Source organism: Coregonus lavaretus (genome assembly GCF_964263955.1).
Source record: "Coregonus lavaretus genome assembly, chromosome: 12".
NCBI classification, from domain to species: domain Eukaryota; kingdom Metazoa; phylum Chordata; class Actinopteri; order Salmoniformes; family Salmonidae; genus Coregonus; species Coregonus lavaretus.
In genome coordinates, this window is record NC_139999.1 from 35,756,375 (window position 1) to 35,770,550 (window position 14,176).

The 14,176-nt window shown below is 38.7% G+C and overlaps 1 pseudogene across 1 annotated transcript; it reads left to right on the forward strand.

Moving 5' to 3' along the window:
* LOC311138939 (homeobox protein Hox-C10-like) lies at window positions 1–3,682 on the forward strand (annotated as a pseudogene). Its single transcript has 2 exons — window positions 1–734; window positions 3,409–3,682. The product of its transcript is annotated as a homeobox protein Hox-C10-like (transcript).
* The last annotated feature ends 10,494 nt before the right edge of the window (window positions 3,683–14,176 follow it).

Sequence of the window (14,176 nt, forward strand, 5' to 3'; positions counted from 1 at the left end):
ATGGAATGCCCAAATAGAATCCCAGCTTCTAACTTCCACGTGGAACAGTTGGTAGGAGGATCCGCTGTGTGCAGAGATGAGGGCTATTTCGGCAGTTCCGGAATGTATGCTCAAAGAGTTGCGACCGAGTATGACTGTTCGACCGTGAGAAATTATGGAATTTTTCGCCTCTCTCCAAAGCGGGAGCACATCTCCGACAAACACGGCTCTCAGCGCCTACCATCAACATCATTACCTGTCGCAGCTAAAGGCTTTTGGGGCTGAATATAAAAATGCATCCCAGGTAGCACAGCCTGTTACCTGACCGCTGCTTCCATGTTCTTTCCCATCGGACAGTGTGAAGGGGGACTGAATATGCTGCCTATATAGCGGAGATCCAAACGGACGCACGGATACTGTTGTTGGAACTTGTTCCTACACGCGGATGGCTGAGAGACGCCATCCCAGTCAAACGCACGAACGTTCTCGTCTGGAATCATCGACAGCTAGTCAACGGTACCTGAGGAAAGAGAAGGCGCATGGCTTCGGATCAGAAAGTATCTTCTCTGTGTCCGAAACTGGGACAGATAATCCAGAACTATTTAACGACACCTGCGAAACCAATCAGGAGGTGCATCTGGCAGTGGCTGACAGTAAACTCGAGGAGAATCACAGTCCCACGAAACAACTGCCTGAGAAAGAGAATGTCCTTAAAACGCACGGTAGCACATACAACTCAGACAGTGAGGTTAAAGGTAACACACACACACACAAACACACGGTCAATAACACATAAACAAGCATATTAAGAGAGCGAGCACACACGCATGGGCTTATAACATATAAACAAGCATATTATCAGTGCGCACGCACACACACACACACACACACACATACACAGTTTATAACACATAAGCAAGCTTATCACACTCGGAGGAAGCACACAGTTAGACAAGCCAATATCATATGAGAAGAGGACCTGTTCTTTGTGGTTTTTTTATGTTATTGAGATTTTTTAAACTTTTGATTTGAGCTGGAAATAAAGTATACTAATGTTTCAAACGATTATGCAACGCTGAGCCTTGGCATAGGTTTATATGCTATTTTTGAACAGTGGTACAGTTTGAAGTAGGCTACAATTTTCAGTAATTGCTAACTTGTTTCGATTGGTAGGCAATGTTTTTTGTTACACTCTTAGAAAAAAAGGTTCAGGATAGAACCAAAAAGGTTCTATGTGCACCCTTTTGTAGGGTTCTTTGATCAGAATCCCAGGGGTTCTTCTTCCAAAACTGGTTCCATATAGAACCCGTTGGTTCTATATAGGGTTCTGTGTGGAACCTATTTCCAAATTTGAAACAAGCATAGAAACCTTTTCGGTTCTATCTAGAACCTTTTTTTCTAAGAGTGTAAGCACACTTGAGTAAGCATAGGCTACACTTCCCTTCATACACTAGCTTTATAATTAGGATCTCCTAATTGCCAGTCCATTACCAACTTGCTACGAATGACATTATCTGTTTAGCATTGAACTAACTGCACGTTTGCGTTGGTAAATCTTTGCAATGTTACGTGATAGTCTACGTTTTTGAGAAATTAAAATGCACAGTTGCAAATATATTTTGCAGTTGAGATGGCGCTCATTCATTCTTATTAGTCGCAATATCTCTCTTGGATTTTTTTATAATAAAGAAGCATTCTAGGCTAGGCTACTAGTAAATTAGGGAAGCCTATCCAAACGAATAAGCACACACTAATTACAGCAAAGAAGATTTCAAAACAAAACACGATTTCCCAGACACAGATTAAGATTAGTCCTAGACAAAAAAATCGTGTTCAATGCAGATTCACCATTGAAAGTGCTTAGTCCAAAACTATGTATAATCTGTGTCCGAGAAACCGGCCCGAGAAGACATAGGCCTACAGACAAACTGACAAAAAAAAAACACATCAGAAGGCTTTTGCGTAGGAAAGTTTATTGGAAGGTGAAGGGCAACGAAATGGCTGCTATATGATTGCTGCTGTTTTTCAGCTTGTCCGCTTTTGAAATGACATTTTCTCGATAAACTATTTTTGTACATGTAAAACAACAAGCATAAGGCTCCCTCAAGTTCATGACATTTTGTTTTGTAAGTTAAGTCAACTTTAGGGTAATGGTGATTCGATTATTATTATTATTAGGCCTATTATTATTATTATTATGATTATTTATTCTTCTTAGGCCTGTTATTGAGCATATGTGGCCACAGCGCGTGCGTCCGAAATTCACGCCAACGCTTTCACAATGGTATTTATTAACTAATGTTAAAATCAGGCAGACATGGGGCCTCTATGTACATGTTGTTGAAAACAAGGTGTGATTTAGGTCGAAATAGAAGAAGTTGCTTCAGTCCCTAATTTCTCTCTTCCTTAAATCTGAAAATTAACGTCAGATTCGTTACAATACTCATTACTTGCTATTAAAATATGACACTTTTATCCCAGATTTTAAAATAATAATTGATCAGTGATTCACTGAAAAATGAATCGATGACTAGGCTACATCAAAACACTTGTCTGGAATAGTCTGAAGTGTGTAGGTTATAGGCCTATAGCTTTGCGCAGTTCAATTACTAGGCCTATATGATTTCCGGATTGTGTGAATAGTTGTATTTTTCGTGCCCGCTGCGCCATGTAATCAAGACGGAAGTCAATAACATTTAGATTTGAAACTCCTCCGGACTCCTTTATTGGTAGACTAGACTATACATCTCGGGAATAGTCAGTCATATCCATCCAACTTACCAAGAGCTGTATTGTGGCATTAACTAATATAGGCTACATTTTATTTCTCTCTTTTAGGCTATTTATGAAGGGATTGAAGAACATAATGTAATTCTTATCGCCAAAAGGACCCAAATTACCCAGATGAATTATCCATTGATTTTCGTTATTTGCCTGATGAGATCTAGTCAAATGTTTTTGTATAGGCCCTGTCTTTGTACTTATTGTTTCAATTGGCTTTGAGTGAGTTTAGACTACTCCAGATACGCAAATAATGCAAGATTAGTTGTAGGCTTACCTCTAAGAAGCGGTCATTTATCATCTCACTAAAAGCTATAGTAGCCTAATTATATCGCCCGTGCATAAAGACATCGAAGACAACGACATGTTGTATATAACCCGTTTTTCTTCCAGGGGACTTGCATCTCAGATTAGTTGGCCTACTCCTTTCAGCTAAAAAGTGAAGTTGTAAATACAATGGTCGAATAGATTAAAAACATATAATGTTATAAAATGGCAGGCATAATACAAAAACTATAGTTTGTCGTCAAGACATGGCCTTCTTGGTAACCTGATTAAGTCCGTGCATTATTGTTTTCTATCACAAATAAGCCTATGTTTAGGCTACACACTGAGAATTACGTTAATGTAACTAATTCCTTTTTACAGGGGACAGATTGGAGAATGCCTTTGGAAAGTGGCTCACAGCGAAAAGTAGACGAAAAAGCGTTGTCCTTCTACCAAACATCAAACACTGGAACTGGAGAAGGAGTTATTGTTCAACATGTATCTGACGCGAGAGCGCCGCTTGGAGAACAGCAAGAGTATTGACTTATCTGACAGACAGGTCAAAATATGGTTCCAAAACCAACGTATGAAGTTTAAGAAATTCAACAGGGAGAGTTGAGTGAGAGAGCTAACCTCTGCTTATAACTATACTTAAAACCTTACACCTTATTTGGAGATAAATACTTTTACGCTTAAGCTACACATATAGGCTTGCACACATACAGGTGAAAACATCTAGAGCAGGATAGAAATTGTAAGCCCTTCAAACATGCTTCACTTTTTTTTAGAGTCCTTGCATGGTTTTATGAACATTTTCAGTTTCATGATTTGACAGTGAAATGCTTTGAAGCTCGACAGATGCACATTGTTTTAAAAGGCTGGGTATTAAAGTGGCACTCCAGTCTCCTTTTCACCTCATTTAACACCTGATGTAGTTAACAAAAGGCACATCTCAATAGGTGATGCAGGTATGTCATGACATGCATAGCAAAAGTGGTGGGGGTGGGCCTTTCCTCTTTTGTTCTCTGTTGCTTCTCTATTGTTCCTCAAGCAAGGGAGGGGCCGATGACATCACGAATTTCCATCAGACCAACTCCTTGAATGCCCTACTCCTTGAAGTTTGCGGTTGTGTCTAAAAACACTATTTTGCTCAAATATTTTTTTTACCATGGGGTGTACTTTACTGTATTTATACTTGGGATATCGCTTTTCAACAGCAAATGTTTCAAATTTCGCAAGAGGAAGTCTTTAATTGTTTGTGAAACGTGTCTTAAAGTCACAGTCCTGTGTCTGCAATGGTTTCCATTCACTTTTAATGAAAACGTATCATTACTTGGTCTCTTCCTTTTTATCATTTCTGTTCTTATTGTTTTGTGTTTGGTTGTTTTGTCATTTCTGTGAACTTGATGTCCTGTGCATTACAGCATCAACGTGCATTAACTTCCAAAGCATTATCCCAAGCATAATGTGGCTGGATATCAAATAAGCCAACACAAAAATAAAAAATAAATGGGTTTAGAGCATCATTTTCCTTGGTTGTCCTTCCCCTTCGTGTCCTTTATGACTTGCTTTGAGAAAGAGAGGGGAGAGAAAAGGGTGGAAAGACCGACCATATAGCGGTGATTTAAATATTAGCCAGGTGACCAATAAGTCAATGTCATAAAATAGTAATGTCAGGATGGTCGGAGTACAGCGCCAGAGGTGGGTTTAATGATCTGCAAATATAATGTGCGCCGCGGCAGTAAAGATGCGTTTAAAGGCGAGGAGGAGGAACTCTATACCCACGGAGCCGCACTAGGATGGGGCTGGTTTGCCCGGGCGCACGCCACTGCTTTCACCGGATGAGGGAAATGCGACATTCTCCAACGGATGATGGAACATAAAGAGACCGGGTGATTAAGGGAATGTATATATTGGAACAAAGTCCGCAACGAGACATGGCTGCAGGAGCATGGAAACGGATCCCCACATGCAGCTAGGGTTGAAGGTAGGACTATAGCCGCTGGCATTTCTCTTCTTTGCTTTGGACTAGATCAGGTCTGGCTCTGCTCATTTGGCACATTTGCAACTGGCAGCACATTAAATTCCTTTACACCGAGGGTATTTCGTGTTTTTCTGTTGCTGTATTTTTTACCTCCTACAGACATTCGAAATCCGACCAGCGATGTTTGTGGGAGTTTTGTATATTTGCAAGTGGATTTTGGATTATCATGTGTGCTGTGATAATTTTGTTGAATTTACCTCTACCTTGGATGGACAACGATGTTTTTTGAATAGAATGAACAGACGATTGTGCACCTGCATGTGTTCATGGAGTATACTATCCCATTGACTATGAAAAATGTATTGTTACAAAATATCTTCCAAAATATGATCGCTCCTTGCTGGATGTGCATTCAGATCGTGGACATTATAGACTGTATTATCTTGCTCTTTTCAAATTTGACCTATATGAAAAACAAGACACCTGCATGATTCATATCAAAGGAGTCTTGGGTCCAGTATCCTATTGTTGAAGTTTAACAGGTAGCTTTAATTGATGAACATGAAACGTAGCCTAATAGCCTAGGACCGTTCGTCCTGGTCTAGAAATGCATCATATTGTTATTCGTATCGGCCATAGAAAAGCATTTGACAGTATGCGAGACGTTTGATATTGTGTCTAATTCTCAGTGGATTGCCCTTTCACGCTTAGCTGATCCGTGGTTTAGGTAGTTTCATGTTGTTGGGATTGACTTCCTGGCTCGGCAACAAAAAACTGCCTTGATTACGTCAGTTCGCCTTCATCAAGGGCGTCCATTTCCGACAGATTATACACTCGGCTCTGGAGTCCCAGCAAATGGCATTGTAAATGAACCGAGCCACCAATTTCCACGACGAGACCTTTTTTCTTCGCTCTGTGGCTTTATGTGGTGGACACTAAATGTCTATTGGCTGCAGTGGGAGAATTGGGGTTGTAAACATCACGGGGTAAAATCCTTTCAGCTTTGTGTTGTGGCGCAGACTTTTGAGGTCTAGCCTTGCAGACGGGATTATTGACCAGAGGTGTTTTAGGGATGGTAATCAGCATTCCAAGAGCGTCTCCAGGTGCCTATATGGGACATCTGCCAAGTAGTGAAAATCCAAGTCTCATCTCTGGACTAATTTAGCTATGCTTTTGTTAGAATAGTTAGACTTGGTCATGATAGTGTCTTTATCTATCATATTGTATCATATTATATTAGTGTCCTTATCACATCACTTGTATGATCATTGAATAATAATAAAATAACATGTCTATTAAAATTACCCTCAAGATTATTAGGGTTTGTTTTAGGACTACATTAACTGAATTCGTCATTAGGGTGGACTTGCTTTCTCTTTTGCACTTCATCTCGGCTCAAATAGCCTAAGCAAAATTGTAATTAGGCCTAAACATGGTTTTGCTACATAAACCATTTTGAAACTTTAAATGAACATCACAAAACGGTCTTATCTTTATCGAATGGTCACGGAAAAGAAATGTGCAGCACGCTCAAATGTGCAATACGCTCTGGTGTCTACTTGAACCGATTTAGTAGACTAGATCTGTGCCTTTTTGCTTTCTGAAATTTGCCGTTATGAATTTCTCGTTTTTGCTACATAAAGTGACTGATCTCCGTTTGATATGACAGTAAATTGAGTGACGGAAGCAAAAAAATTAAATGATTATTTCTTAAAATGAGACATGCGTTATTTATCCAATAGGCCTAGTCTTGCCTATAATTCAGCCTATAGATAGGCTATGCTACTAACAATTACATTTACATTTACATTTTAGTCATTTAGCAGACGCTCATCTGGCCTATGTTACATTTTAACAAATATAGGCCTATGTGTGTTTGTATATTATCGCTTATTATAGGCCTGTTGTACTATACTCCGACCTGGATTCAACTACATGTGTATTTAAGTATCTGGTATTTAAAATACTTTTTCTGTGTATTTGAATATTTTCAAATGGGCCTACACAGGCCAAAACAAGTAATTTTATTTGAGTATTTGAATGTTTAGTTGTTAAAACATTATTTTCAAATACTATTTTCAAATACTATTTTCAAATACTATTTTCAAATACTATTTTCAAATACTTGCGTTAAATGCATGAGAGTGTATTTGAGTCAGTGTATTTGAGTATTTTCAAATACTTTCCAAGTGTATTTCCAAATAGGACTACATTAAAATATTCTACTTGTCTTTTCAAATAAAATAAAATCGGAATACTTACTTCGAATGTATGTGAAAGTAATTGAGATATTTGAAATAGTATTTGAACCCAGGTCTGATTTATAATGACTGTATTTTGGATATTACTAGTGTATTGGTTGAAAAAAACTACACCCTGTCTGAGGCCGGTAACAGTAGCCTATCTTAAATATTCACCATTTGCATGATATCAGGTTTCATAATGCTGAATGAAGGCGTAGACCTATTAGGCTACTAGCTCTTTTGTCTTAATCACCACTAAGATTTGACCAAATGTAATTGAAATCATCCATGATTTGATGAACGACATACATTGAAATGTACCACAAAAATGGGCACGAGCAAATGTTGGCCCCATGAGTGCACATATATTGATTGGCTCTTCCCTGATCTGTGTATTTTGTATTTTGTATATTAAGTATTTTGTGTATGTCAAGGCTCACTTGTAAAAGAGACATGGGTCTCAATGTGACTCCCTGTATAAAATAAGTATATATATATATATTGGTTGATATTGCATGCGTTCACTTTAACGCATGGACAACAATCACACATAGGCCTACACAGACGGAATGTGTTTCATTGACAGCGTGATCTGTCTTGGTGTCTGTCTGCAGGTATGCAATACCAACGGGAGGACTCAATAGGATTTATTGGAATATTATTAGGCCCTTAATTAATCTGCCGTGCGGTGGCCGTCTCCGGTGACCAAATCAATTTGTTCCATTTATATATAGTCTTTAAAAGTAACCCTCGTGAGAGAAAGTAGGCCTAGGCAATGCTTTAACGCCGAATTGCTGTCATAATATGAATGTCTTTACCATATGATAGCTTTTATTCAAACGTTTCCTGCCAGTAAGGCCTTTAAGTGGTGGCTTTACATGCATTTACGAGTTCGCATTGTTACTCCAACTCCACCAAATTAACGTCTGTAATAAACAGCATTCTTCCAATCCCGACGGCTCTAATCTTTTATCCCACGGTAGCGGTATAGGCCTAAATGTATGTTATGCATTTATACAAAATACCAATACATACATACACTCTATCGCCAGCAACATTAAATTGGCATATAATTCCAGAATGTATTCAGTTGACTTAAAAAACAACAACTGAAAAACATTTCTGGGTTCATACTGAATATTAGTTTATATGATTATTCCCCGGAGCATTGCTATTCAAGAAATAATGTGTGGCTATTCATCAACATTTCAGGCCTTATAGGAATTTATGAAGCTTGAGCCAATGGGACTGTGTTGAAATAGGATGTGTTAGTCTCACCTAGCTATCTTAAGATGAATGCATTAACTGTAAATCGCTCTTGATAAGAGCGTCTGCTAAATTACTAAAATGTAGGCTAAATGTAATTAATGGGGAAATACCTTTTTCTTATTTTCACCTCCTCTCTTACACACACACACACACACACACACACACACACACACACACACACACACACACACACACACACACACACACACACACACACACACACACACAGAGAGAGAGAGAGACAGAGAGAGAGAGAGAGAGAGAGAGAGAGAGAGAGAGAGAGACAGACACACAGACTCACATGCACATCACCTTCAAGATTAATTCTAATACCACCTGCTTGCAGGCACTGAGCTGTCACAGTTTTGTATTCTTGTTCTTAATGTTATCATTAATCAAGGATCATTCTTTTTTATTGCTAATAACAAAAGTACTGATGATGTTATAAACATAAACAGCATTCTTTCAATCCTCTTATACAATGATGAACGTTTTGTGGGCTGAAAGTCAAATAAAAAAACCATCAGGTTTTAATGAAGGATAGTCCCGCCATCTTCGCTAATAAGCTACCTTTCTAATAGCTACTAATGACTGATTGGGTATGTTGTTTAATGTTTTCAATAGCGTTAATGTATCCAAATGACTGATAAAAATGTTTTAAAAATAGGCTACATTATGGCCATTAGTCAGTGATCAGTCAGGGTATCCTATAATTTCAGATTAGTTTAAATAAAATTACCTCACATTCTGGCCTACTGCATGTACTGGGGCAAACCTGAGGGGGAAGACAATATATAAATTGTTAAGATGTTTAATCGTACCATGATAGTGCTTGAAATGTGTTTCTTGAAATCAACTCTTACCTGGGGGTGGGCATATGGATTCCTTTGCCGCTTGCAAGGTATAGGCTAGCCTATATCTTTCAAGCAGCTGGTCTCCTCAAGCAGGCTGATACGAAACGTACAATTTTACCCCTAGGACCTGACTTACCCTTGTGTGGTTCTTTTACTACTTAATTCCATTAGAGAGTAAAGTAGAGTAGAGTGGAGTAGTACTTTATTTATCCTAACATTGGCCATTTATGTTCTCTTATTAATACGATAACCTCTGACCATTGATAATAACAATTTACGAAGACCATTTGGTTGCAAATTAGAGCATTTTGTTTTAAGAGGTATAACGGTATTTTTCAAGGCTTTATGTCTGGGGAAAAAAGTAATCAGGGCAATGTTAACGGCTACACAGATTTAACTTAAAATACACAGTTCATTTTTTTGTTTGTTGCTATATTCATTTTTTTCCTCTGCAAAGACGTATTTTAGACACAAAGGGGAGAGTTCAGACACGTTATAACATACACTATATATACAAAAGTATGTGGACACCCCTTCAAATTAGTGGATTCGGTCATTTCAGCCACTTCCGTTGCTGACAGGTGTATAACATCCAGCACAGCCATGTAATCTCCATAGACAAACATTGGCAGTAGAATGGCCTTACGGCTAATTTCTGCCCTTCTAGAGCTGCCCTGGTCAAATGTAAGTGCTGTTATTGTGAAGTGGAAACGTCTAGGAGCAACAACGGCTCAGCCATGAAGTGGTAGGCCACACAAGCTCACAGAACAGGACCGCCGAGTGATGAAGCGCGTAGCGCGTAAAAATCGTCTGTCCTCGGTTGCAACACTCGCTGCCGCGTTCCACATTGCCTCTGGAAGCAACTTCAGCACAATAACTGTTCGTCAGGAGCTTAATGAAATGGGTTTCCATGCCTGAGCAGACTCACACAAGCCTAAGATCACCATGCGCAATGCCAAGCATCGGCTGGAGTGGTGTAAAGCTCGCCGCCATTGCACTCTTGAACACTGGAAATGTGTTCTTTGGAGTGATGAATCACGCTTCACCATCTGCCAGTCCGACGGACTAATCTGGGTTTGGCGGATGCCAGGAGAACACCACCTGCCCCAATGCATAGTGCCAGCTGTAAGGTTTGGTGGAGGAGGAATAATGGTCTGGGGCTGTTTTTCATGGTTCTGGCTAGGCCCCTTAGTTCCAGTGAAGGGAAATATTAACGCTACAGCATACAATGACGTTCTAGACGATTATGTGCTTCCAACTTTGTGGCAACAGTTTGGGGAAGGCCCTTTCCTGTTTCAGCATGCCAATGCCCCGTGCACAAAGCGAGGTAGATACAGAAATGGTTTGTCGAGATCAGTGTGGAAGAACTTGATTGGCCTTACCTCAACCCCATCGAACACCTTTGGCATGAATTGGAACGCCGACTGTGAGCCAGGCCTAATCGCCCAATATCAGTGCCCGACCTCACTAATGGTCTTGTGGCTGAATGGAAGCAAGTGCCCGCAGCAATGTTCCAACATCTAGTGGAAAGCCTTCCCAGAAGAATGGAGGCATATTAATGCCCATGATTTTGGAATGAGATGTTCGACGAGCAGATGTCCTCATACTTTTGATCATGTAGTGTATGTAATGAAAACTTAAACACTTGTATGTATTAAATAGGCAGTGATTTCACCTTGAACTAGGCCTACTAGGCAAATGGTGAGCGCCGATTGCCTGATTCACATTGATTATCTATCACTCAATATTCGTATCTACGTGCACATTCATATGATTCTAGTTGTAATTCCTCTTAGCACGTTGTTGAGTGTTTGTTGTTGACTGAATAATATAGCCAGTATAGCTGTAGCGGTGATATAAGTCAATGCCCAATGTTTACATACCTTGCACTAGACTGTGGAGTAGTGATGTCACCGGAGTTGACCAATGTTGCATGTGGTGTGGTCATGTCGTTTTCTTAGCAACCGCATGGTGCTCAAATGCACTGAAATGGGTGAAGAACCAAAGTACAGCATCCTATGTATTTTAAGTAGATTCGGCTGTAGGTAATAATGCAAGAAACATTCTGAGCAAATAATGTGAGAAATAACACACACACAAAAATACTGTGTGTGTGTGTTGCTGTGTGTGTTGGTTCGATTGCATCTTCCCAATATTATATAAAGGTTGTTTATGTCAATTTGATTTCAGATCCAGATATTTTATTTTATTTAATGAACTGAAATTGAAAATATCCATCCCTGAGTCTTTTTAAGAGGATCTAAGGCCAACTTTAGACAGGCAGACCAATTCAGATATTTTATTCTCACCAGATCAGCTCTGAAAAAAATGTGATATGAACAGATCTGATGTGATTGGTCAAAGTGGAAATAATATCAGAATTGGGCTGCCTGTCTAAACATGGCCTTAGGCTTATAATTGAAATGGAGTCAACACCTATCCTGGCTTATTTCAAGAAATTACACTGGACACAAATGCTCAATGTTCACTGTTTATTTGTTCAGTTTAAGGTCACAAAAAAGAAAGAAAGGCTGACATGGATAATGTTACAAAAAACATGTGAAGGCTTACATGTATGTAGATCTGTAAATAAATAGAATATGAATGATATTAATAAGAGTGCAATACTACACCGTCACAACTCAATAAAACCCTAGCTAGAACCCAGTACCTAAATCTCTCCAAAGGCACTAGCGTGGCAAGCGTAAATGTGGGACAGGCCTACACACAAACATCTGGAATTATATACCCATTTGCATTCTAAAATATTCCACATGGCTGAATATTCCACATGGCCAACTTATAGAACATACAATTATAAATGTTGCAGTATCATTTATGTAAGCTACTGTATACTTACCACTGAGATGGTAATCACGCTGATTCCTCATAAGAAAGATTATTCGATTTCTACAGAAGTTATTTGCTAAAGTTGGTACTAAAATGCAAAAAGTGCACCAGTATATAGTTTATTTTCATCAACATTCCAGGCAAGAAAGCACACTATATGAGTGATATCCTATTGTACTTATAAATTAAACTATGGAATATACACTGAGTGCATAAAACATTAAGAACACCTGCTCTTTCCATGACATAGACTGACCAGGTGAATCTAGGTGAAAGCTATGATCCCTTACTGATGTCACTTGTTAAATCCACTACAATCAATGTAGATGAAGGGGAGGAGACAGGTTAAAGAAGGATTTTTAAGCCTTGAGACAATTGAGACATGGATTGTGTATGAGTGCCATTCAGAGGGTGAATGGGCAAGACAAATAATTTAAGTGCCTTTGAACGGGGTATGGTAGTAGGTACCAGGCACACCGGTTTGTGTCAAGAACTGCAACGCTGCTGGGTTTTTCACGCTCAACAGTTTCCTGTGGGTATCAAGAATGGCCCACCACCCAGAGGACATCCAGCCTACTTGACACAACTATGGGAAGCATTGGCGTCAACATGGGCCAGCATCCCTGTGAAACACTTTTGCCACCTTGTAGAGTCCATGCCCCGACTAATTGAGACTGTTCTGAGGGCAAACTGTGGTGCAACACAATATTAGGAAGGTGTTTCAAATGTGTTGTATACTCAGTGTATATAACTTCTAAAACTCCTCTTTAAAGAGTATCTTAAAAAATCCCCACACCAATGGCACCTACTACCATACCTCGTTCAAAGGCACTTAATCTTTTGTTTTGCCCAATGGCACACATACACAATCCATGTCTCAATTATCTTAAGGCTTAAAATGTCTTCTTTAACCTGTCTCCTCCCCTTCATCTACACTGAAGAAAAATGCAAATGTATTTTCCTACTAAATCAAATCAAATCTAATTGTATTTGTCACATGTGCCGAATACAACAGTGAAATGCTTACTTACAAGCCCTTAACCAACAATGCAGTTTTAAGAAAGAATACCAACAAAAAATCACAAAAAAATACAATATAAAATAATGCGAAATAAAAGTAACAAATAATTACTTGCACTAACTTTGCTGATAAGTACTTTATTGAGGGAAAATGTACTTGCTACGATTGTGATATGTTGTCTCACCTAGCTATCTTAAGATGAATGCATAAGCGCATGTGCTAAATTACAAAAATGTAAATGAACAATGAATACCCATTCACAGGAATACAAGGTATTGCTTTTTTTAATCATGATTTTGTTTATTACTAGTAGGCTAGTATTAGCCTATTATTACTATTACCAGTATGGTACTATTATAGTAGCAGTACTAGTAGGAATAGTCGTATAGGTCTATAGTGGTTGGCTCCTTGCAATATATTATTTGAGATGGGGCTCATTTGTCCATGAAGCTGTAATGTGTAGTGTCTATGTGTAACTATATGAGTAGACACAAGAACATAGGCCTACAGGTCACAGTCAAAGAGCAGTCTTGGAGATATTTTTCACTATTTTGCTGCATTTTTGCTGATACAGAGGAACATATGGATAATGTGCATTATATGCAGGCTGTTTGCCTACCACCCTATTTATATTTTGACACATTTGTTTACAGAATCTCTGCAATATCCCTACCACCAAGATCATAAGACAATGAAGATCATAATAATTGAAATTGAGATATAAACAAAGTTTAGGCTTATAGTAGCCCAAACCAAAAGCAATGCTCATGGTAAACGTTTGGCTTTGAGATACATTATTTTTTATATATAGGTTAACAGTTAATCTAGATATTAGGCCTAGGCCTAAAATAATCAAAGGGAAACAATTATCGATAATAACATCATATTTTATTAAGTTGCATTTTGATTGGCTATTGACAGTTGCATT